Raw genomic sequence first — 21903 nt, 5'->3', positions numbered from 1 at the left:
CAGGATGTTCGCCGGCCACAGCGAGGTTGTTTGGAAGGTAAGTACGTGTGACGGGGGGTTACTGCATTGTGCGACACGGGCAACAAATTGCCCGTGCCGCACAAATAATGGGGGCGGGTGCGATCGCAAATGCGATCGCACAATTAATTGAAGCATGTAAAGCAGCCTTTACACTTCCCACGCGTCTTGCAATCTGTGTGTTTGTGACTTGTATGCATGCGCGCTACTGTTCCTCCGTCGCCCTCCGGCTTCCATATCATTATGGATGGGGAGGACCTGATCATGTGATATGGTCATCCTGACCTAACCATGACGCGGCGGCCGGTTGTTGATGGGGTTACTGTGGCGACGCATGTGTCGTCAATTAGGTCATCACACACCGATTGGTGTGTGCATATTGAAATACCGACACTTACCACCTGTATACCGCCCCTGGACGATGGTGTGTGCCAAAACACGTGTAGGGCGTCCTGTGTACCCGGCTGCATCCTGACCTACCACGTATCTTAAAATCATTATATCAGGTAAAAAAGCTTTATCCTGGCTCTATTAGGTATAGCGTTAATCAAGTGTGGTGTGCCGATACTACGGTTTAGTCTATTTAATTAACTCATTATTGCCTGCATATAGACTTCAGGAGAACTATATAGCACTACATTGATATACTATATACCTTGGCCTGTTGACATCTATGTCATTGTATTTGCGCATCTACTATATAAGCAGCCTTGTTGAGCTTACAATACAGTCTAGTCTATTTAATTTATCTCCTATTATCTGCATAGACTTTGGGCGAATTGTATAGCATTATATTGTTATATTATATTTCGTTTTTTTGACACTCGTACCATTGTAATTCTGAATGTGCTATATATTTAGTTCATCTGATAAATTTCTATATATCATCAACCTTGTATAATGATGGCATAATTATTTGTTTTTAAGGTATTTATGCAATTTTTTGGTGTATTAACCCCTCACTTGACCAATAAAATTATTTGCACATATTTGGACAGTTTGATCGCATTTTTCCTTCTGTTTTCCCTTGAATAAAAGGAATAGCCCGTACTGCTGCCCCAAAGGAGTTGGAATCGGCGTCCGCCGACTTGTTGCGACGGGACGGGGTCCATTTAAATTCGGTTGGAAATGATATATGGGTCATAGGTCTTATGGCGGGGGTCGAGAAGGCGCTGGTGTTGTGGGAGGACTCGCGCGCACAAGGGGTCATGCGCACTCGCGGTGGCGGAAAGGAGGGGGGTGTCTGAAGGTGGGGGTTGCACAGAGGAGAGGACTTAACCCAGTGCTGGAGCGGGTTACCTCTAACGGTGCAAATTTTTGGTAAAATGGGTCCTTGCTGGGTTGAGTGTCAGCGGGACATGGTGTGGGCAACATCTGGCCAGGGCTCTCGAGTCGGTGTGTTGCTCCTGAGGGTCAGGAGGTGGGCCGATGTTGCAAGGAACAGTTTTGGTCAACCTTCAGGTACCCCCCCCCTCCTTTGGGTTTACTTCAATGAAGATTTGTATTGAAGATTTGTATTGTTATGTTGCTTAATTCTGTTATTAATAAATGGGGCTGCTGTGGCCTTTATATCCAATGTCACCAGTGTCTGAGTTTGTTTTAGATAAGAACCACAGTGGGTATGGGATGTTGGGTAAATGGAAAAGGCCTTTAGTCAGACATTCCGGAGTCAAGGAATAGCCCGTACTGCTGCCCCAAAGGGGCTCAAGGGAGGGCAGCATGACTAGGAGGGATGCCAGGCCATAGGGTCAGTGAGGGGTTAATGTGTAAAGGTAGTTTGAGCGGGAAATCTGGGGGTGGAACTAAGGGGCAGTTAGGACTAGGGGTCAGTTTGATTGGTCATGGGGTGGTACTGGGAGGGGGGTCATATATAGGTCAGGTCAGGGGAGAGGGTGGGCATTCCTACCTGGACAGTGACTGGAATCGTTGGCTGGATCCTGAAGATGGAGAGCTTCTTAGCACCTTTGCAGAAGATGGCGGAGCAGCGTGGCCAGCGGTGGATGACGGAGCAGCTTCAGCGGTGGTCCAGCGAAGGAGACGGTGCGGAAAATGGGACCCCCTTGCCTCCGAAGCGGCAGCGAAGATCGCGGCCTCCGGAGCGCCTCAGCCCAGAGATGACCCCGAGAAGCCGGCAGCGGAGACGGAGCCCCAGTGGAGGACTCACGGCGGCGGCGGTGGATCCGGAGGTCGGGACATCGCGGGGTCTGGGCCGGAAGTCGGGCCGCAGGCAGCAAGGCAGCGGGGCGGTGAGTGACGTGGCCGCCCCCCCTCCTGTTTCTGGATCTCGGCGCGCTTTGGCGACACGCGCGTGACTCGGCGTGCTCACCTGACCCGGCGCGGTCACCAGGCCCGGCGTGCTCACGTGGTCCGGCGCGTTCACGTGACACTGCACGCTCACCGGATCCAGAATCCCTGCAGACCCGTCCTGCTCCCTTGCCCCGTCCTGCTCCACTGACCCGGTGCGGTCACGTGGGGCGGCACCGCGGTCACGTGGGGTGGCGTCGCGGTCACGTGGGGCAGTGCTGCGGTCACGTGGGGCGGCGGCCCTGTCACATGACCGCGACTTACCGGCAGAGGACCTTGCAGCACATCACGGAGCACGGAGAGAGGGACGGGACTCTCCGGTGCACCTGGGGGTGGAGCCTATGCCGGAGCATAGGGCTCCAGTGGCAGCAAGGGGGCCACGTCGACGGCCCAGATCGGGTTCGGGACGGCGCAGAGACGGGACAGATGACTGCAGGCAGACAACGGCGGGATCAACGACTTCACGCGGGGCTGTCGTCGGGCAGGCCTCCAGCAAGATTATCGTGGGAGGATCGGCTGACGGACCGCAGCACAACACCGCACAGCATGCAGAGGTTTCTCGGGGCGGACCGGGCTACAGGTCGAGCCTGCCGGACGGCGGGCTCCCTGGTCCAGGGTCCAGTGCGGAAGACGACATCGTGGAGGACGACGTCACAGAGGATGACATCACTGGCGACGACGAACTGGCCCGAGTGCGTCGCGGAGGACACGTGACGGCTGTTTCGGGGACCTCTCGGAGTCAGCCTGGTAAGACCATGGTTTTCCCTATTTCTAGCATGTCTGGTTTGGCAGTTGGTGGTGCGTCTGGTGGTATGAGTGGCGTGCAGGGTTTGAATGTCGGTGCTGGTGATATGGGCGTTGTGCCTGGTGGCCCTAGTGGGGGGCCGGGTGTGAATGTGGCAGTGTGGCATCCGAGTTGCTGCGTTTGGTTAGGAATTTATTTGCCCCCGCGGGGGCCCCCGCATGGTGTGGCAGGGAGCGGCTGGCGCGCCGGTTCAGGAGGCCGTGGCCACCGCAACCAGTGCGGTGACCAGCGGAAATGTTATTAGTGAGCCGGTGGTGTTGGCTCCCGCTGCCCCAGCCGCTGCTGCGGTAGATGTAGTGCGTTTAGATGACAAGGCGAGAGGGGAGGTGTATGTTTGCTTTGATGGGCCGTTGGGGGCTCATTTAAAGCAAGAGGTTAGGGAGAAAATATGGAAGGATGAATATGTTGAGATATTCTCTTTGCTCCCTTTGGAGAAGTTTAACCTTGATCGGGTTAAACCGGATGAGAGCAAAAAGGACGAGGAAGAGCGGCGACGTTATCGCCTTATTCCTCACACTTTTCAGAACTGGTTACAGGAGTTTGTGATACTGGCCAGTGTTGTGGGGGAAAAGGCCCCGGACAACTGCTCGGCACTTTTTTGTTATCTGGATTCTATATGCGAAGCATACAGGACTTATGGGGGGACTGCTTGGCTGCAATATGACGAGCAGTTTCGCCGGAGGAAAGCAGTCAGACCTAGTTTACGGTGGGACCACAAGAAAATCAGCCTCTGGATGCGGCTGATGGCTGCGCCGAGGTCGACATCGCAGTCCTTTCCAGGGGGCTTCGGCGGGGGATCATTTGGGGCCTCGCTGGGGCCCAAAAAGGGTGTTTGCTGGCAGTTCAATAAGAAGGACTGCTGTTTTGGGTCCTCCTGCAGATTTAAGCACGAATGTTCGGGATGTGGCGGCACCCACAGTTATCTCAAGTGCTTCAGGAAGGGAAAAGGGAAGGCCACAGAGTCTTCGTCAAAAAGGGAGGACCCCAGTGAGGGTAGATCAGATGGCGCCGTTTCTAAATAGATACCCGGATCGGGTGACGGTGGAATTGTTGAGCGAAGGTTTTAGTTTTGGTTTCAAGATACCGTCAGTTGTTAAGACGGGAGAGATTCGTTTGAAAAATTTACAGTCGACTCGCCTGCATGGTGAGATTGTTGCAGATAAGTTACAGAAGGAGGTGGAATTAGGATGGATGGCGGGGCCTTTTGATGCTCCTCCATTGCCCGATCTGGTGGTGTCCCCGTTGGGGTTGGTCCCAAAAAAGGAACCTAACAAGTTTCGGCTGATTCACCATTTGTCATGTCCTACTGGCAGGTCGGTGAATGACGGTATTGATCCGGAACTGGTTTCGGTATCGTATGTTCGTTTTGATAAGGCGGTGGAATGGCTGAGGAAGCTGGGTCGTGGCTCGCTTTTGGCAAAAACGGATGTGGAGGCCGCCTTCCGTCTGTTACCGGTGCACCCGGACAGTTTTCACCTCTTGGGGTGTTGGTGGGCGGACAAGTTTTATGTGGATTGTTGTTTGCCTATGGGCTGCTCAATTTCATGTTCCTATTTTGAAAAGTTTAGTTGTTTTTTGGAATGGGTGATTAAGGAGGAGGCGGGCCTGGATTCAGTGTTGCACTATTTGGACGACTTTTTGTGTATGGGGCCTCCTGGATCTCCACAGTGTTCCCTGTTGCTTCGGACAGTGGAGCAGGTTGATCACCATTTTGGCGTTCCATTGGCACCTGAGAAGACGGAGGGTCCGGTTACGGTTTTGAAATTTCTTGGAATTGAGTTAGATACCATTGCCATGGAGTGCCGCTTGCTGGAGGACAAGCTGATGGATTTGAGGTGTTGTGTACATAGCGCCCTGGAAGCCAAGAAAATCCGTTTACGGGAATTGCAGTCCCTCTTGGGCAAGTTGAATTTTGCTTGTCGGATTTTGCCGATGGGAAGAGTTTTTTCCCGTCGTTTGGCTCAAGCCACCGCCGGTGTGTCGCACCCTTTGCATTTTGTACGTTTAAAGGTGGAACACAAGGCGGACCTGAGAGTGTGGTCCCGCTTTTTACAATTGTATAATGGACGGTCATTGTGGCTTCGTGAGGTGGTGTCCAATGATGAGTTGGTCCTTTATACGGATGCGGCGGGGTCCAGTGGCTTCGGGGCATATTTTGGGGGGAGATGGTGTGTCGGCAGGTGGCCTGAGTCTTGGCGGGTGTCCGGTTTAACCAGGAATTTGGCCTTGTTGGAACTTTTTCCTATTGTTGTGGCCATAGAGGTTTGGGGGCAGGATCTGAGAGACAGAAAGGTGCGTTTTATGTGTGATAACCTGGGGGTTGTTCAATGTGTTAACAAGTTGACGGCAGATTCCCCTCCAGTTGTGGATCTCTTGCGGCATTTGGTGTTGAAATGTCTGGAGCTTAATTTGTGGATTTGTGCTGTGCATGTGCCGAGGGGTTTGAATTCTGTGGCTGATGCTTTATCTCGCTTCCAGTGGGACCGTTTTTGAATGCTGGCGCCGGACGCGGAGCAGCAGGAGACCGTGTGGCCCGTCTGGTTGTGGGGCCTGGTTTGCAGCCGGCCTGGGAATTGATCAAACAATCGGTGGCACCCAGTACGTGGCGCAGCTATACTGCGGCGTGGGATCGTTGTCTCGAGTTGGTTGCCGAGGTCGGAGGTGATGTACCTGAAGGTGACAGGGTTTATTTAGTTTTATTCATGATGGGTAGAGCGAAGGAGGAAGGCCTGTCATGGTCGGCGGTTGCTGGCAGGCTGGCTGGCATAGGTTTCTTTTTTAGGTTACTGGGCTGGAAGGACGTCACTAAGGATTTCATGGTGCGCCAGGCATTGAAGGGCTACCGAAGGGTCGGGGCGAGCCGTGACCTTAGGCGCCCGGTGTCTTTTGAATTGCTGGGTAATTTGTTGTCGGTTTTGCCCCGTGTGTGTTTTTCGAAGTATAAATGCCGTTTGTTTGGGACCGTTTTTGTTTTGGCCTTCTTTGGTGCGTTCAGAATTAGTGAACTGGTGAGTAGGAACACAAGGTGTCACGGAGGTTTGTTGTTGGAGGATGTGGCTTGTGGTGTGGATGCGGTACGGTGTTGCTTGAGACGGTCAAAGACGGATCAGCTAGGTAGAGGTCGTGTGGTGGAATTGTGGGGTGTACCTGGCCTAGCGGAGTGTCCTGTTAAACAGGTGTCGGCTTTTTTGGAAGTGAGGGGAACCCGTTCGGGCTTTTTTTTGTTGCATCAAGACGGGTCTGCCTTGTCCGGATACCAGTTTGTCTGCATCTTTCGGAGGTGCCTGTAGTGTTGCGGTCTCAACGAGGCTGAGTTCACGTCTCATTCCTTTCGGATTGGGGCGGCGACTCAGGCGGCTCGTTGGGGCCTGGGCGCGCAGGCCATCCGTAAGATTGGACGCTGGGACTCAGCTAGGTATAGATCATATGTGCGACCATCCTTGTTGTAATATGACGGAGTGGGTTAGGTCGGGGCGTTATGTTGCTTGGTTTTCATTACCCGTTCTTCCCTGTGTGCCCCTTCTCTTTTCTGTTGCCCCTCTCTCGCCCCCCCCTCCACCCCCTATTTTACCACCTTTTGTTTTGTAGGTTCACCATTGTTGGTGTGGGTGCTCGGCCATTCGTACGTGTACTGGGGTGCTTTTCGCGCGGGAGTAAGACCTAATGGCCGCCAGTTGGGTGTTCTCAGGGAGAAGGCGATAGTACGATGGATCGGCGTCAGGGGTATGATGTAGAGTGAAGTGTTGCCTACCTGGCGCCACCATGCAGAGTTGGATAGGCCACCGGAGGTGGTAGTGCTACACGCGGGTGGGAATGACTTGAGTCTTCGGGCGTCTAGGGATCTGATTCAGGACATTAAATGCGACCTCCTGCGACTCCTGTCATCCCATCCGGGTCTAGTCATCGTGTGGTCTGACATTGTTGCGCGACGGGCTTGGCGGCGGGCCAGGTCGGTGGAGCTGTTAATAGAGCGCGATGTAAGGTGAATCGTGAGATTGGGCGTTTTGTTTCTCGGCTTGGGGGGTCTCGGTTCGGCACCCGGAAATGGAATCGGCATCCGCCGACTTGTTGCGACGGGACGGGGTCCATTTAAATTCGGTTGGAAATGATATATGGGCCTTAGGGCTAATGGCGGGGGTCGAGAAGGCGCTGGTGTTGTGGGAGGACTCGGCGCGCACAAGGGGTCATGCGTACTCGTGGTGGCGGAAAGGAGGGGGGTGTCTGAAGGTGGGGGTTGCACAGAGGAGAGGACGGAACCCAGTGCCGGAGTGGGTTACCTCTAACGGTGCAAATTTTTGGTAAAACGGGTCCTTGCTGGGTTGAGTCTCAGCGGGACATGGTGTGGGCAACATCTGGCCAGGGCTCTCGAGTCGGTGTGTTGCTCCTGAGGGTCAGGAGGTGGGCCGATGTTGCAAGGAACAGTTTTGGTCAACCTTCAGGTACCCCCCCCTCCTTTGGGTTTTCTTCAATGAAGATTTGTATTGAAGATTTGTATTGTTATGTTGCTTAATTCTGTTATTAATAAATGGGGCTGCTATGGCCTTTATATCCAATGTCACCAGTGTCTGAGTTTGTTTTAGATAAGAACCACAGTGGGTATGGGATGTTGGGTAAATGGAAAAGGCCTTTAGTCAGACATTCCGGAGTCAAGGAATAGCCCGTACTGCTGCCCCAAAGGGGCTTAAGGGAGGGCAGCATGACTAGGAGGTATGCCAGGCCATAGGGTCAGTGAAGGGTTAATGTGTAAAGTTAGTTTGAGCGGGAAATCTGGGGGTGGAACTAAGGGGCAGTTAGGACTAGGGGTCAGTTTGATTGGTCAGGGGGTGGTACTGGGAGGGGGTCATATATAGGTCAGGTCAGGGGAGTGGGTGGGCATTCCTACCTGGACGGTGACTGGAATCGTTCCCGGCCGCCCGCCCTGAAGATTGATTCAACACCGATGAAGAAGAGGAGGAAGATCGTGATCTGTCGCAGCGGCGGAAGGGAGGGGGGTGTCTGAAGGTGGGGGTTGCACAGAGGAGAGGACGGAACCCAGTGCCGGAGCGGGTTACCTCTAACGGTGCAAATTTTTGGTAAAACGGGTCCTTGCTGGGTTGAGTCTCAGCGGGACATGGTGTGGGCAACATCTGGCCAGGGCTCTCGAGTCGGTGTGTTGCGGCTGAAGGTCAGGAGGTGGGCCGATGTTGCAAGGAACAGTTTTGGTCAACCTTCAGGTATCCCCCACCTCCTTTGGGTTTTCTTCAATGAAGATTTGTATTGAAGATTTGTATTGTTATGTTGCTTAATTCTGTTATTAATAAATGGGGCTGCTGTGGCCTTTATATCCAATGTCACGCAGTGTCTGAGTTTGTTTTAGATAAGAACCACAGTGGGTATGGGATGTTGGGTAAATGGAAAAGGCCTTTAGTCAGACATTCCGGAGTCATGTATGCGATTGTCCTATATAGTCCAGATGTCCCGCATGTGATAAATTCAACTTTAATCGAATATGGAAATAATTGTGAGAATATATGGTTAACCATGCGAGTATTCCGAATGTCTCCAATGTACAGTTAGGTCCAGAAATATTTGGACAGTGACACAAGTTTTGTTATTTTAGCTGTTTACAAAAACATGTTCAGAAATACAAATATATATATAATATGGGCTGAAAGTGCACACTCCCAGCTGCAATATGAGAGTTTTCACATCCAAATCGGAGAAAGGGTTTAGGAATCATAGCTCTGTAATGCATAGCCTCCTCTTTTTCAAGGGACCAAAAGTAATTGGACAAGGGACTCTAAGGGCTGCAATTAACTCTGAAGGCGTCTCCCTCGTTAACCTGTAATCAATGAAGTAGTTAAAAGGTCTGGGGTTGATTACAGGTGTGTGGTTTTGCATTTGGAAGCTGTTGCTGTGACCAGACAACATGCGGTCTAAGGAACTCTCAATTGAGGTGAAGCAGAACATCCTGAGGCTGAAAAAAAAGAAAAAATCCATCAGAGAGATAGCAGACATGCTTGGAGTAGCAAAATCAACAGTCGGGTACATTCTGAGAAAAAAGGAATTGACTGGTGAGCTTGGGAACGCAAAAAGGCCTGGGCGTCCACGGATGACAACAGTGGTGGATGATCGCCGCATACTTTCTTTGGTGAAGTCCAGAACACTCTCAGTGAAGTAGGTGTATCTGTCTCTAAGTCAACAGTAAAGAGAAGACTCCATGAAAGTAAATACAAAGGGTTCACATCTAGATGCAAACCATTCATCAATTCCAAAAATAGACAGGCCAGAGTTAAATTGCTGAAAAACACCTCATGAAGCCAGCTAAGTTCTGGAAAAGTATTCTATGGACAGATGAGACAAAGATCAACCTGTACCAGAATGATGGGAAGAAAAAAGTTTGGAGAAGAAAGGGAACGGCACATGATCCAAGGCACACCACATCCTCTGTAAAACATGGTGGAGGCAACGTCATGGCATGGGCATGCATGGCTTTCAATGGCACTGGGTCACTTGTGTTTATTGATGACATAACAGCAGACAAGAGTAGCCGGATGAATTCTGAAGTGTACCGGGATATACTTTCAGCCCAGATGCAGCCAAATGCCGCAAAGTTGATCAGACGGCGCTTCAAAGTACAGATGGACAATGACCCCAAGCATACAGCCAAAGCTACCCAGGAGTTCATGAGTGCAAAAAAGTGGAACATTCTGCAATGGCCAAGTCAATCACCAGATCTTAACCCAATTGAGCATGCATTTCACTTGCTCAAATCCAGACTTAAGACGGAAAGACCCACAAACAAGCAAGACCTGAAGGCTGCGGCTGTAAAGGCCTGGCAAAGCATTAAGAAGGAGGAAACCCAGCGTTTGGTGATGTCCATGGGTTCCAGACTTAAGGCAGTGATTGCCTCCAAAGGATTCACAACAAAATATTGAAAATAAAAATATTTTGTTTGGGTTTGATTTATTTGTCCAATTACTTTTGACCTCCTAAAATGTGGAGTGTTTGTAAAGAAATGTGTACAATTCCTACAATTTCTATCAGATATTTTTGTTCAACCCTTCAAATTAAACGTTACAATCTGCACTTGAATTCTGTTGTAGAGATTTCATTTCAAATCCAATGTGGTGGCATGCAGAGCCCAACTCGCGAAAATTGTGTCACTGTCCAAATATTTCTGGACCTAACTGTATTTGTATACACTCCCCCATTATACAGACCCACACTGTACAATCCTTAATATGCAGGCTCATACTGTACAATCCTTAATATGCCAGCCCATACTGTGCAATCCCTCAATATGCAGGCTCATATTGTAAAATTCCCAATATGCAGGCTCATACTGTACAATTCTTAATATGCAGGCTCATACTGTACAATCCCCCATTATGCAGGCCCATACTGTACAATCTTTAAAGGGAATCTGTCAGGTCAAAAAAGCATTATAACCTACAAGCAGGAGCCTGTGTGAGCTATTAACCCCTTTCTACCCATCCCTTTCTTGCAATATTGTATAATATGAAAGTAATAAAATGTTTTATTTCTTACATATTCCCTATGTAAATAGCAGAGGTCTCTAGCCCCATGGGCGTTGCATCATCCTCTGGGTGTCTACATGCTTTCCATGGTATCACACCCCTGTGGGCGTGATACCATGGATTTAAATGAGCGACGTCACGTCTACTCCTTCAGAGTCTCGCATGCGAGCTTACCATTCTCGCCACCGCCTCTTCCTGGTGTTTGCTGGTCGGTTTCTGACGCACACTGCTCATGACAAGAACCACAGGAGTCTTCTGAGCATGTGCAGTGCGCGTCAGAATGTGACACCCTGGACTAGCCAGGTAGTCACATACATACCAACATCCACACCCCCCACTAGGGTGACCGGATCTCATAGGGGGGGGAAATGTCGGAATCTTGTTCGTCTGGACCCCAGAAAATGATTCCTCTTTCCAGATATTGAGATAGCCAAAATTTGAGCTCGATCAAACGACGTTAACCCGTGCCACTCGTTGCTCAAAGTTTGAAAAAAATCCAAATTTTTGGCCAAAAAGCTGACATATGGAGCCATAACTCCAGAATGGTAAATAATAAAAACACGCTTAATATCTCAAAAGAAAGCTAATGTTGTTCTTCAAAATGTATATGTTACACACAGGGTGCATGTAATTTCTATTTTAGGGATGGTGATTTTACTTCAGCGTACAACCGACCTTTTATTTATATAGTTTAGTTTCTAAAGTGCCTTTGAGCTGGTTATATCGAACAATTATCCAGTGAAGATATTTTAACGTATTTTTTTAAATTTTCCAAGTGTGTGTGTTATTATTTTTATAGCTATTATAGTATTATTTTAAAAGATATTTGAAAATATTTTATTGAAATTAAAGTTTGTAATATATTTTGTTTCGTTTTTCTAGTTAACTGTTATTTACCTATTGGACTCTGAAATGGCATTCACATCAGGTGTACAAAGCCGGAACAAGGATAAAATATTTCTTGTGGGCTATCCCATTCACCAGATCACCGGTTGTAAACTACCCTCAAATCGTCAAGTCTTATGTGCTTTATTTTATAATTTACGTACTGTGAAATTAACTGTAAGAGAATCAGCAAAACTGACCATACGAGAAGTGCTCATTTTTTGGGGGAAAGCTTGAATCCCGACTAAACATGAGCAAGATGCAATTACTAAGCTGGAAAAACTTCACGCCGAGTGGAGAAGTCTTCAAAAAGACCGGAAGAAAACATCGGAAACGGCCAAGAACAAATTTAAACAGTTTGTTGAAAAGTTGAATGATCTCTTTGATATTGCTCAACAAGATGCCTTGGCTCTGGTGAAATCGGAAGAAGATAAGGCATTTCTCGTGAAACAGAGGCAGAAGGGCCGCCCAGGTTCCATGGCTGGAGAGGATCTCAAGTTGTCTCGAGCTGAAGAAATCAAGGCGCAAAAGGAACTTGCAAAAATGAACCGACAAATCCAAGAAGAAACTTTTGATATTGCTGAGTTTATTTTATTATTATTATTCTAAAAAGTAGATAAACAAATAAGTAAATAGTTTCATTATAATTGAAAGAAAATTGTACATGAGAGCATCATTTGGCATCTTTATGATTGAGTTTATATTCTTAAAATAATACCTATTGATAATTAGAACTGAAGTAGGTAATTTAGTACCTATGTATTATTACTATTCTGCTAAAATGACAAGTTTTTATAGTCTTTTTTTTTCTCTTTCTTTTGTTGCTTCTTAGAGACGGATGATGAAGACAAGCTCGAAGAAGGAAAAGAAGAAGAAGATACTGAAGAGGACAGCATCTACCAGGAACTTGAGAGCTTGGAGGAAATGGACATCCCTGAAGAAGCTGCAGAAGATCCAGGACCATCTGAGAGCAAGAGGATGAAAGTTTCATTTGCAAGGGGTGTTAAAGAGATTTTAAACATGAAATTATCCATTGTGTTAGATCGATGTAAGGTATCCGACAGAAATGCCACGAGAATTTTTATAGCTACTTTAGAAGCACTAAACCTTGACCCTCTTCTTGAGTACAAAGTCTCAAAAACTTTATTACATTCTAGAAGGCAAATGTTCAGAGAACAATATACTAAAAATTTTTTAGATAAAGTAAACATTCCTGAAAAAGAGCCCGTGGATGTCCATTTGGACGGTAAACTTTTTCCGGGTGTTTTAAAACATGAACAATGTGAGCGAATAGCTATTGCTATTTCATATGGCGAAAAGGAACAGCTGCTGGGAGTTCCTGTAACAGCAAGCAGCTCTGGAGAGGAGCAAGCCGTAGCCGTATATGAATGCCTACAGGAATGGGGTCTTCCCAACACCGTCAAGGCGATGTGCTTCGACACTGCAGCAGCGAACACGGGAAGACTCAAAGGAGCATGCGTCCTATTGGAGCAAATGTTAGGAAGAGAATTGCTACACCTAGCTTGCTGTCACCATATCTTGGAAATTGTGTTAAGAGGCGTATTCGACACAGAAATGGGATCAACCACTGGACCTCATCCAGACATTTTCAAAAGATTCCTCACTGCGTGGCCCAAGATAGACAAAGGAAAATACGACACAGGTATCAGTGACAATCTAATACAAAAGCAGCTAACTCCAGAAGTAATTGCAAATGTTACTGCTGAATTTGAGACCAAATTAACTGAGAGCCACCCCAGAGATGACTACAAGGAGCTGTTGCAGTTGGTTCTCGTATTTGTTGGATCACTAGACAGCAATGTTGTGGGTTTTAGAACTCCAGGAGCCATTCATCACGCTAGGTGGATGGCAAAGGCTATTTATTGCTTAAAAATGTTCATTTTTCGTCGTCAATTTAAGATGTCTAAAGAAGAAGAAAGTTCTGTGCGTGCCATTTCTATTTTCCTAGTTAAAATTGATTGTAAAGCGTGGTTCAATGCTCCAAAAGCTCATCTTGCGCCAAAGCAAGATTTAGGTATTTTGCATAGTCTGTTAGACTATAAAGAATGTGACAACGACATTGCAGAAATAGCCCTCACCAAATTTTCGAACCATTTGTGGTATTTGAATGCAGAGTTGGTGGGATTATCATTTTTTGATCCCACCATTACAGACGATAAAAAGTTGTTAATGGCTAATAAATTGCTCAGTAGCACAGATGAACCATCAGAGCACGCTAGTGTTGTAAATCCAAAAGTTAGGAAAGAAAAATTAAAAGAGGTAGTTGATGGAGGATTGGTAAATTTACTTACCAAAGACACATTTACATTCTTTGACCGATTTAATATAAAAACAGATTTCCTAAGACAAAATCCAAACACCTGGCCTCAAAATAATGACTTCCAAGAAGGATTGAAAATTGTAAAAATATTAAAAGTAGTTAATGATATGGCTGAGCGTGGTGTTAAATTAATAACCGACTTTAACGACCTTCTGACAAAAGATGAAGAACAAATGCAATATGTCCTGCAAGTTGTAAGCAAATGCCGAGCATTATATTCTGACATTTCAAAAACTACTTTAACAAAAGCTCTAGAATAGATTAGATAACTATGTAAAATTATCAACTCATGTAGGTTCTACGTCTGTATCTTTTCTGTGTCTGTTTTGTATGTATTATATACCTCATATTTATATTTTAAAATAAAAAATATCATTAGACTTATCAGTATTACTTGTCTTTTTGTTATATTTCTAGTTTAAACTGAAAAATATACCAAAAAAACCCCAAAATTTATCACTTAATAACAAAATATACGAAGTATGCTCCTAGTGGTACCAGGTCACGTCCTTGGGGCTAAAAGCTGTTGTAACTCAGTTTGACTTAAAATGACAACAATTATGTTTAAAATATAAATTTTGAAGAACAACATTAGCTTTCTTTTGAGATATTAAGTGTGTTTTTATTATTTGCTGTTCTGGAGTTATGGCTCCATATGTCAGCTTTTTGGCCAAAAATTTAGATTTTTTCAAACTTTGAGCGACAAGCGGCATGGGTTAACGTCGTTTGATCGAGCTCAAATTTTGGCTCAAAATCTCAATATCTGGAAGGGGGAATCGTTTTGTGGGGTCCAGACGGACAAAATTCCGACATCGATTTTTTGCGGTCACCCTACCCCCCACCCTAGACAGTTACACCAGCCAACCAAAAACCCTTGTTGCCTCCCTCCAGGGCCTGATGTCCACACCAGGTGGGGCGGAGCCAGGAGGTTGGCCCCACCCACCAAGGAGTTCACAGGCTTGGAGGCGGGAAAAGTGTCAGTTCAGTTTTGGAGGTGAAAGTGAGAGGAGTAAACACTTGAGGTGTCTGGGTAGGAGCCCAGGCACTGACAGCAAGGTTGGCAGACAGTGGTGGCCATCTGCAGGAGTTGGTGGAACTCCGCAGAGCCGTAAGGACCGGGGTTGGGCGTCGGCCCGCCGGTTCCTGGACCGGGGAACGGAGTTAAGCTAAGCACACAGGCAGGGCCATCAGACCCCGACAAGGCTTGGAGCCGCCGTCAATAGTCAAATCTGAATGTGACCGGAACCCCAGGGGTTTCCTAACAACCAAGTCCCGTTTGAAGGCAACCGTCCACCCATAGAGGATATACAGCCACTGCCACAGGCTAGAGATACAAGGTCCAGCACCTGCGGGCAAAACGGGCTCCTACGGCACCTATAAGCCAGGGAGTGGACTACCTGTGGGCAACCACAGGAGTCAGAACATTTCTAAAAGGTCCAGGGAAAGACAGCCACCATCAGCCGTCCGGGGAGAACACAACAACAACACTGCAGCCGGCTGCGGGACCCGTCTATCCGGACATTTTGATTTACCAGCGACTCTGTCAGTGATTGTCTGAGTGAGTACACCAGTGCCGTCCGGCACCACGCCGCGCAGTCTCTGCACCCCAGCCATCCGGCCTCCCCATTACATCACCGGGCCCTGGGATCACCAACCCCCTACCCACGGAGGGGACAACATCTTAGCTGCACCCTACCATCTCTCCCGGGATCCCCGTTACCAGCAGCGGGGGTGCCATCATCACCACGTCCCGTGGGTGGCGTCACGAACAATCTCCCTAACCAAACCATCCCTTTTCACTCACGGGCAAGGAGCGCTGCTCGAGTCCCCGAGTCCGGTCCACCGCTCGGGCCACCAAGCAGCAGCAGCAGAAGCCCAGACCCGAGCGTGGCGAGCGTGTCCCCTCCGCCCGCGACAAGAAGCTGACCAGCAAACACCAGCATAAGGCGGTGAGAATGGTAAGCGCGCACGCGAGATTCTGAAGGAGCAGACGTGACGTCGCTCATGTAAATCCATGATATCACGCTCACATGGGTGTGATGCCATGGAAAGCATGCAAACGCCCACAGGACAATGTGACACCCATGGGGCCACAGACCCTGCTCATTTACATAGGGAATGTGAAAGTAATAAAACGTTATTTTATTACTTTTATATTACACAATATAACAACACAGGGATGGGTAGGAAGGAAGGGATTACTAGCTCACACAGGCTCCTGCTTGTAGGTCAGAACGCTTTTTTGACCTGAGAGGTTCCCTTTAATATGCAGGCCCATGTTGGAAAATCCAGTTATACTGCGACCCCCCCAACAAACAAACACCTTCTCACATTACTCACTCTTACTCCTGTGTATGAAGCCCTTCACTCCACGGTGCAGCCCCTCAGCCTCTCCAGCAGCCACAGTACACACGGAACAGTGATCATAGCTCCCACACTGGAGGAGGAAGCCCCACCCCTTCCGATGACATCATCACCTCACAGGAGTAAATACATTCTATCCACAGGGAGATTCCTGTGGCTCCGATGCTTATACTCTGCAGCAGGATTGCTCCCGGCCCGGCGCACCGCTGATAATAGATGAGGGCAATCTGAGCATGGGCCCCCCAGAGCCTTAGGCTCCAAACAACTCTCCAGATTGCCTTTATTACTAACTGCCCTGAATGGGCCCCCTGGAGCCTCGGGCCCCGGGCGGTAGCCCAGATTGCCCTCATTATAATCCGTCTATGGAAACACCATAATGCTCCCTCCTCCAAACTTCACTGTTGATATGGTGTTTTTGAAGTGGAAATCTTTGGCATCCAAAGAGATCCATTTTGGTTTCATCTGACCAGACTCTATTCTCCCACTATTTCATACGCTTGTCTAAATGTTGTTGAGCAAACTTTAGTTGCACTTGAACATGCTTTTTGTTCAACAATGGAGTCTTGGGTGGTGAGCATGCATACAGGCCATGGAGGTTGAGTGCATTAATTACTGTTTTCTTTGAAACAATTATGCCTGCTTATTCCAGGTCTTTCAGTAGATTTCCACTGGTGGTTCTTGTACTTGTACCACTGAATTGATAAGTCTTTTCACTCCTATGTTTGATATTGTGCAGGGAGCACCTGTTCAGAGATGGTAAAATGATGTTCTTTCCACTTCTGAATTATGGCACCAACAGTAGTCACTGGAACTATCAGTAATTTAGAAATTCTTTTGTACCCAATGCCATCAGCAGTGCTTTTTTTGCGGCGGTACGTGCTGTTACGGCGTACCGGAAAATCTGAAGAGCACCTCTGGCTCTGTTCACATGGCTAATTTGTAAACTATACATATTAGCCATGTGTTGAGCGAGGCACAAGCCAGAGGCGTATCTAGGGGGGAGCTGGCGGGGCGCTGTCGAGCTGCCTGATGCGGCTGTGTGGAAGTCTGATGGGGTGGGACCCGCTATTCTCTGAGTGTCACGCTGACAGCCGCACTCATAGAAAGTGCAGCGCGCGGCTCCCACTGCTCAATTGTCCTTGTATCTGTCAGACGCAAGGACAATTGAAGCGATCCCTGGCGCTGACTTCCGGGTCAGCGCGACGGCTTTCATGTGAACAGGTCAGCTGATCAGACTGCTGACCTGGAAGCCAGCGCCGCAGTGCGGAGGCGGCAGAGAAACGCTGATAAGTGCTCCACTGTGGAGCTGAAGACATGGAGGAGGAACATTATGGGGTGAGAGGGGAGTATTTCTGAAACAGTATGGGGGAGAGAGGAGAGAGGAAAGAATCCGGCACACTTCTTCTAAGTGCGGCTCCAGTCATTGCGGCCTTTGCAGGTTTATGCGCAATACTAAATCTTTATTAGATAACAATGGGGCAAATTTTGATATTCGTTCATTCATTAACTGTGCTTCCACGCATGTGGTTTATGTGGCAACGTGCACACTATGCTGTAAGAGCTATGTGGGCTGTACCTCCCGAGCATTTAGAGACAGGATTTCAGAACATGTCCGGATACCCCCAGCGGCTCATGATAAAACCTCTCTAAATTATGTTGCATTGGTTAAAAAATGTTCTTTATCTGGTTTGACCAGGCATTACATTGAATGTCACTCAGCGGATTTTTCATCTTTAATAATTACAGGTGTAGAGTCTGTCCCCAAGCCTCCCCGTGGAGGAGATTGGGTTCAGGCTCTCCTTTTATCGGAAGCTAAATGGATATCAAGATATCAAGATATCCTGGCGGTTTTAATTACCGCTCTGACTTACGTTATATTTTTTGAAAAAAAGATAATTTCTGAACAAATTACGAATGGGGAAATTTTTCTCATTTATTTGTGGGTGACATTCGGTGTGATGCCTGATCTCCCATACATTGTTCTGGCTGATTCTCTGATAGAGGTTAGTTTTGATCATAAAGACGCCGTAATTTGAATAAGTCGCAGGAGCGGTATATATGTTTGGACATTTTATATTATTGCTCGCATAATGTGTGTTCACATGGTTATACTTTTTCATGTATTTTTTGGATATGTCTGGTATTCCTTCCCCTTGTTGGGAGAGCTACTTTATATATTCTATAGGTGGACCTTAGGTCTTGCACATTTGCAGTCTATATTTAATTTGTAATTTATTTTTGTCGGATCTATTTATTAATTGGGAATTTTTTTTCTTTTTTTTTCTTTTCCTATGAACCAATTCACATGGGATTTTGATGTCCATCTCTGGCGCTAATCCATGATAATTCACTTACATATATTTCTATATACATATATGGAGACAGATATACATATATGTGCATATATACATGCATTTACATACCTAATTTTTTTTTTTCCCATTATTATTATTTGTTCGGTTAGCTCTTCCAATGAAGGGTTTGAATATTTACACAGGTTTTCCTATGACATATTATTTGGAATTGTTATCCATTGTCAATATTGTCTAGTTACATTGCTTTTGAATGCTGGTATGTGATGTAATACTCACCTGTTGGTGTACGTAATCATGACAAGCTTGCCCCTCCCTTTCGTCCATCTAACAGGTCAGTCTATTTCAGTAGCTTTGTGGTATACATGGGACACTTATGATTAAGGACTCTTTCTTGTTTTTATGCTGAAGTCCGAAACGCGTAAAGCTCCCATGGATTAACTACGTTTTTTGGTCTTCACAGATGATGTTTTTTAATATTTCTAAATAAAGACTGTAATGATTTTATCCTAAGAAGAAGTTGTGCCAGATCCTTTCCTCTCTCCTTTCTATGTTCCTGACCGGTTGGGACCCACTGGTGGATTCCAGGCACCCGCAAGGATCAGCAGTCCGGGCAACAGGTGAGCTGAAGATTACTCCTTCTTCCTCACATTTGGCTTTCTTGTCCCTACCTTCGTGCTCCCTGCAGCCCTTAGAGTGACTGCGTGTGCATATTTATAGTTAATCACTCCTTGATTGCGGAACTGTATCACAGCACTTCTTTAACACTAGAACTACTGAGGTAGTCATTTTGACTACTTTGCACCATGTATTTCTATATAGGTGTCACAAGTCCAGTAGTTCTAGTGTTAATATTGCTCATCCGTGAGGACTTTTAGAGATATATATATTTTTTTCACCTCTTACCACAAGCTACGTGGCTCTCATTACTTATGGACATGGATTCCTTAGGTTTCCTGGATAATGAGGAACGTAAGAAGATATTGAATGACGTTTTTTCTGGACAAACCGCCTCAGGCTATACACAGGAGGACAATTCACAGAGTAAGGAAATGCATACCTTTTGGGATTTAGAGAAGTTATCGATCCAACGTCTCAAAACCTGGTGGGACTCAATGACTTTGAACAAATATGTTGAAATGAAAATGACTCCCAGAGGTCTGAGGAATGGATTAAAAAATCCCCTACCTATATGTTTTCAGACCAGTTCATGGAAGATTGGAACTCTGTACTTTCAACCTGCTCACTGCAGTTAATGGACCTCATTATCAAGGAGGAACAGAAACGTATCCAGGAGTTGGACATCCAAATTAAAAAAGTACACGCTTATTTGGTTGAAAAACATAATCCTACAGACTTTGACAAACTTAATGCTAGACTTAGGAGTACTATTGATAGAGTGGAGTCAGATATCACGGATCTCAAACAGAATAAGTATCGTAGAGATACCAGAGATTATGAATCCAAACAGGTATATTCCTGGCATACTGCTACTAGAACTAAATCTATTTTAAAAAAACGTAATCAGCAATCGCAGGGTATGAAAACGGTATATTTTTCCTCCACAGACAATTATTCTGTGGATGGTAGTACCAGCTCATATGAGCTCAAAAAACTTATCAGCAAGAGGCATAGATCATGAAGAGGCGGCAGAAAACACAAGCGGGGGAGAAAGGAGATATTTTCTTCGCTCCAGGAAACGCAGGTACTGGAGAAATTGACACATCAAAGCTCTTTAGAAATCCCAGTACTTAATTTATCTGCATGCATTCTAAGTCCAGCTCAGATTAACATCTTACAAAAAGGCCTTAATTTTGCCCCTAATAACAGAGCTGACCTTTTCCAGACCCTTAAAGATGTCAACAAGTTTGTCAGGAATCTCACTATTAAGAGACATTTTTCGAATGTTGATGATAATGATATGTCGCGGGCAGGGAGGAGGGTGTCAGCACACCGCGCTCACCCCTTCTGCTCGGGTCCGGCAGCTGCTCAGTGGTGGCTCGAGCTGTGGGCCGGATCCCGGGGTTTCTCGAGCGACACTCCTCGCCCGTGAGTGAAAAGGGGATTTTGGTTGGGAGATTGTTTATTGTCCGTGACGCCACCCACGGTTGTGGTGATTTCACCACCGCTGCTCAATATGGGGATCCCGGGGATGGTGATGCGGAGCAGCCAGTTGTTGGGTTGCCCCTCCGTGGGTAAGGGTTGGTGATCCCGGGGCCCAGTGGGGTGCAGGGGCGCAGGGGCAGCGCTGTGCCTTGCGGCACTGAGGTAGTCACTCAGCCAGTAAACACGACACAGTTCTCGATAAACAAACGGCTGGTTGGACGGGTCCCTCGGATGGTTCACGGTGCTGCGGTTCCCTACAGTTAGCGGTGACGGTCTCTTCCCTGCACCTTTTAAATGTCTGTTTGGTAGCGGTGGATTCCCACCGGTTACCCGCTCCCCGACTACAATCTGTGCCGGAGGAGCTCCACACTTTGCCCGCAGGCGCCGGCCCTGGGAAACTGGTGCCTTGGCGGTGGCGGTGTTTCCCCGTTGTGGTTGGACCTTTGCCGTCAATCAGGACTTGCTTGTTGGGAGATCTGCGTCCCCTTCACTAACGGATTTAGCAATTTGCAGCGACTCCAAGCCTTGCCGGGATCCGAAAAGCCCCTGCCTTGGTGCTGACTGCCCTTCGTATACTGCTCCAGACCCCCGGATACACACAGCCTCCGTGGTCCTTCCAGCAACCTCCAGACAGTCCCACTGCAGACCTTCACCACTGTCTGCTGACCTTGCTGACTCCGTCTGGGCACACAGCCACAGACCAGCTTCAGGCTTTCTGTCACTTTCACTGCTGTTTCACTTCACTCTAGCTCCCTCCTGAGCTACACTCTGTTCACCTCCTACTCCTTAACTCTACTTCACTCGAGCCCTGCCTGGGCTAATCTGCTTGGAACTTCCTGCCTCCAGAGCTGTGAACTCCTAGGTGGGCGGACACCAACCACCTGGCTCCATCCCCTGGTGTGCATCATCAGCCTCTGGAGGAAGGCAACAAGGATTTGTGGGTTAGCTGGTGTACCTGCAGGGAATGTGGGGTGCGTGTGTGTTGTTACCTGTGTCCCCTGGCTTGCCCAGGGCGACACATTCCCCCTTAGCAAAACGCAGACCGTCCTCGGGCTGCCCGTCCAACACCGGTTTTATTTTCCTTTTGTTTTCTGTAAATGTAAAAGGTATAACATCATAAACGGAAACATTTTTAATTCAACATCATCCCAAGACGGGAGGCACATTTCTTTTAACGTTGCAAACGGTTTACGGTTACGGTTTCCGCTCTCTCCCACCCAAGCAACCTGGCCCTGATGCTGCCCCTAA

The 21903-nt window shown here is 47.5% G+C and overlaps 1 long non-coding RNA gene across 1 annotated transcript in view; it reads right to left on the bottom strand.

Moving 5' to 3' along the window:
- The window catches only part of LOC142293049 (uncharacterized), a 110234-nt gene extending 93935 nt beyond the window's left edge, over positions 1 to 16299 (bottom strand). Inside the window, exon 1 of the long non-coding RNA XR_012751065.1 lies at positions 16214 to 16299. This is a non-coding gene — a long non-coding RNA (uncharacterized LOC142293049). The remainder of the gene's footprint in view (positions 1 to 16213) is intronic.
- Positions 16300 to 21903: the final 5604 nt, after the last annotated feature.

The sequence above is a fragment of the Anomaloglossus baeobatrachus genome, chromosome 1 (genome assembly GCF_048569485.1).
Source record: "Anomaloglossus baeobatrachus isolate aAnoBae1 chromosome 1, aAnoBae1.hap1, whole genome shotgun sequence".
Lineage (NCBI taxonomy): Eukaryota > Metazoa > Chordata > Amphibia > Anura > Aromobatidae > Anomaloglossus > Anomaloglossus baeobatrachus.
The sequence above is the reverse complement of the archived record's forward strand: the minus strand, read 5'-3'. Positions and strand labels throughout refer to the sequence as shown.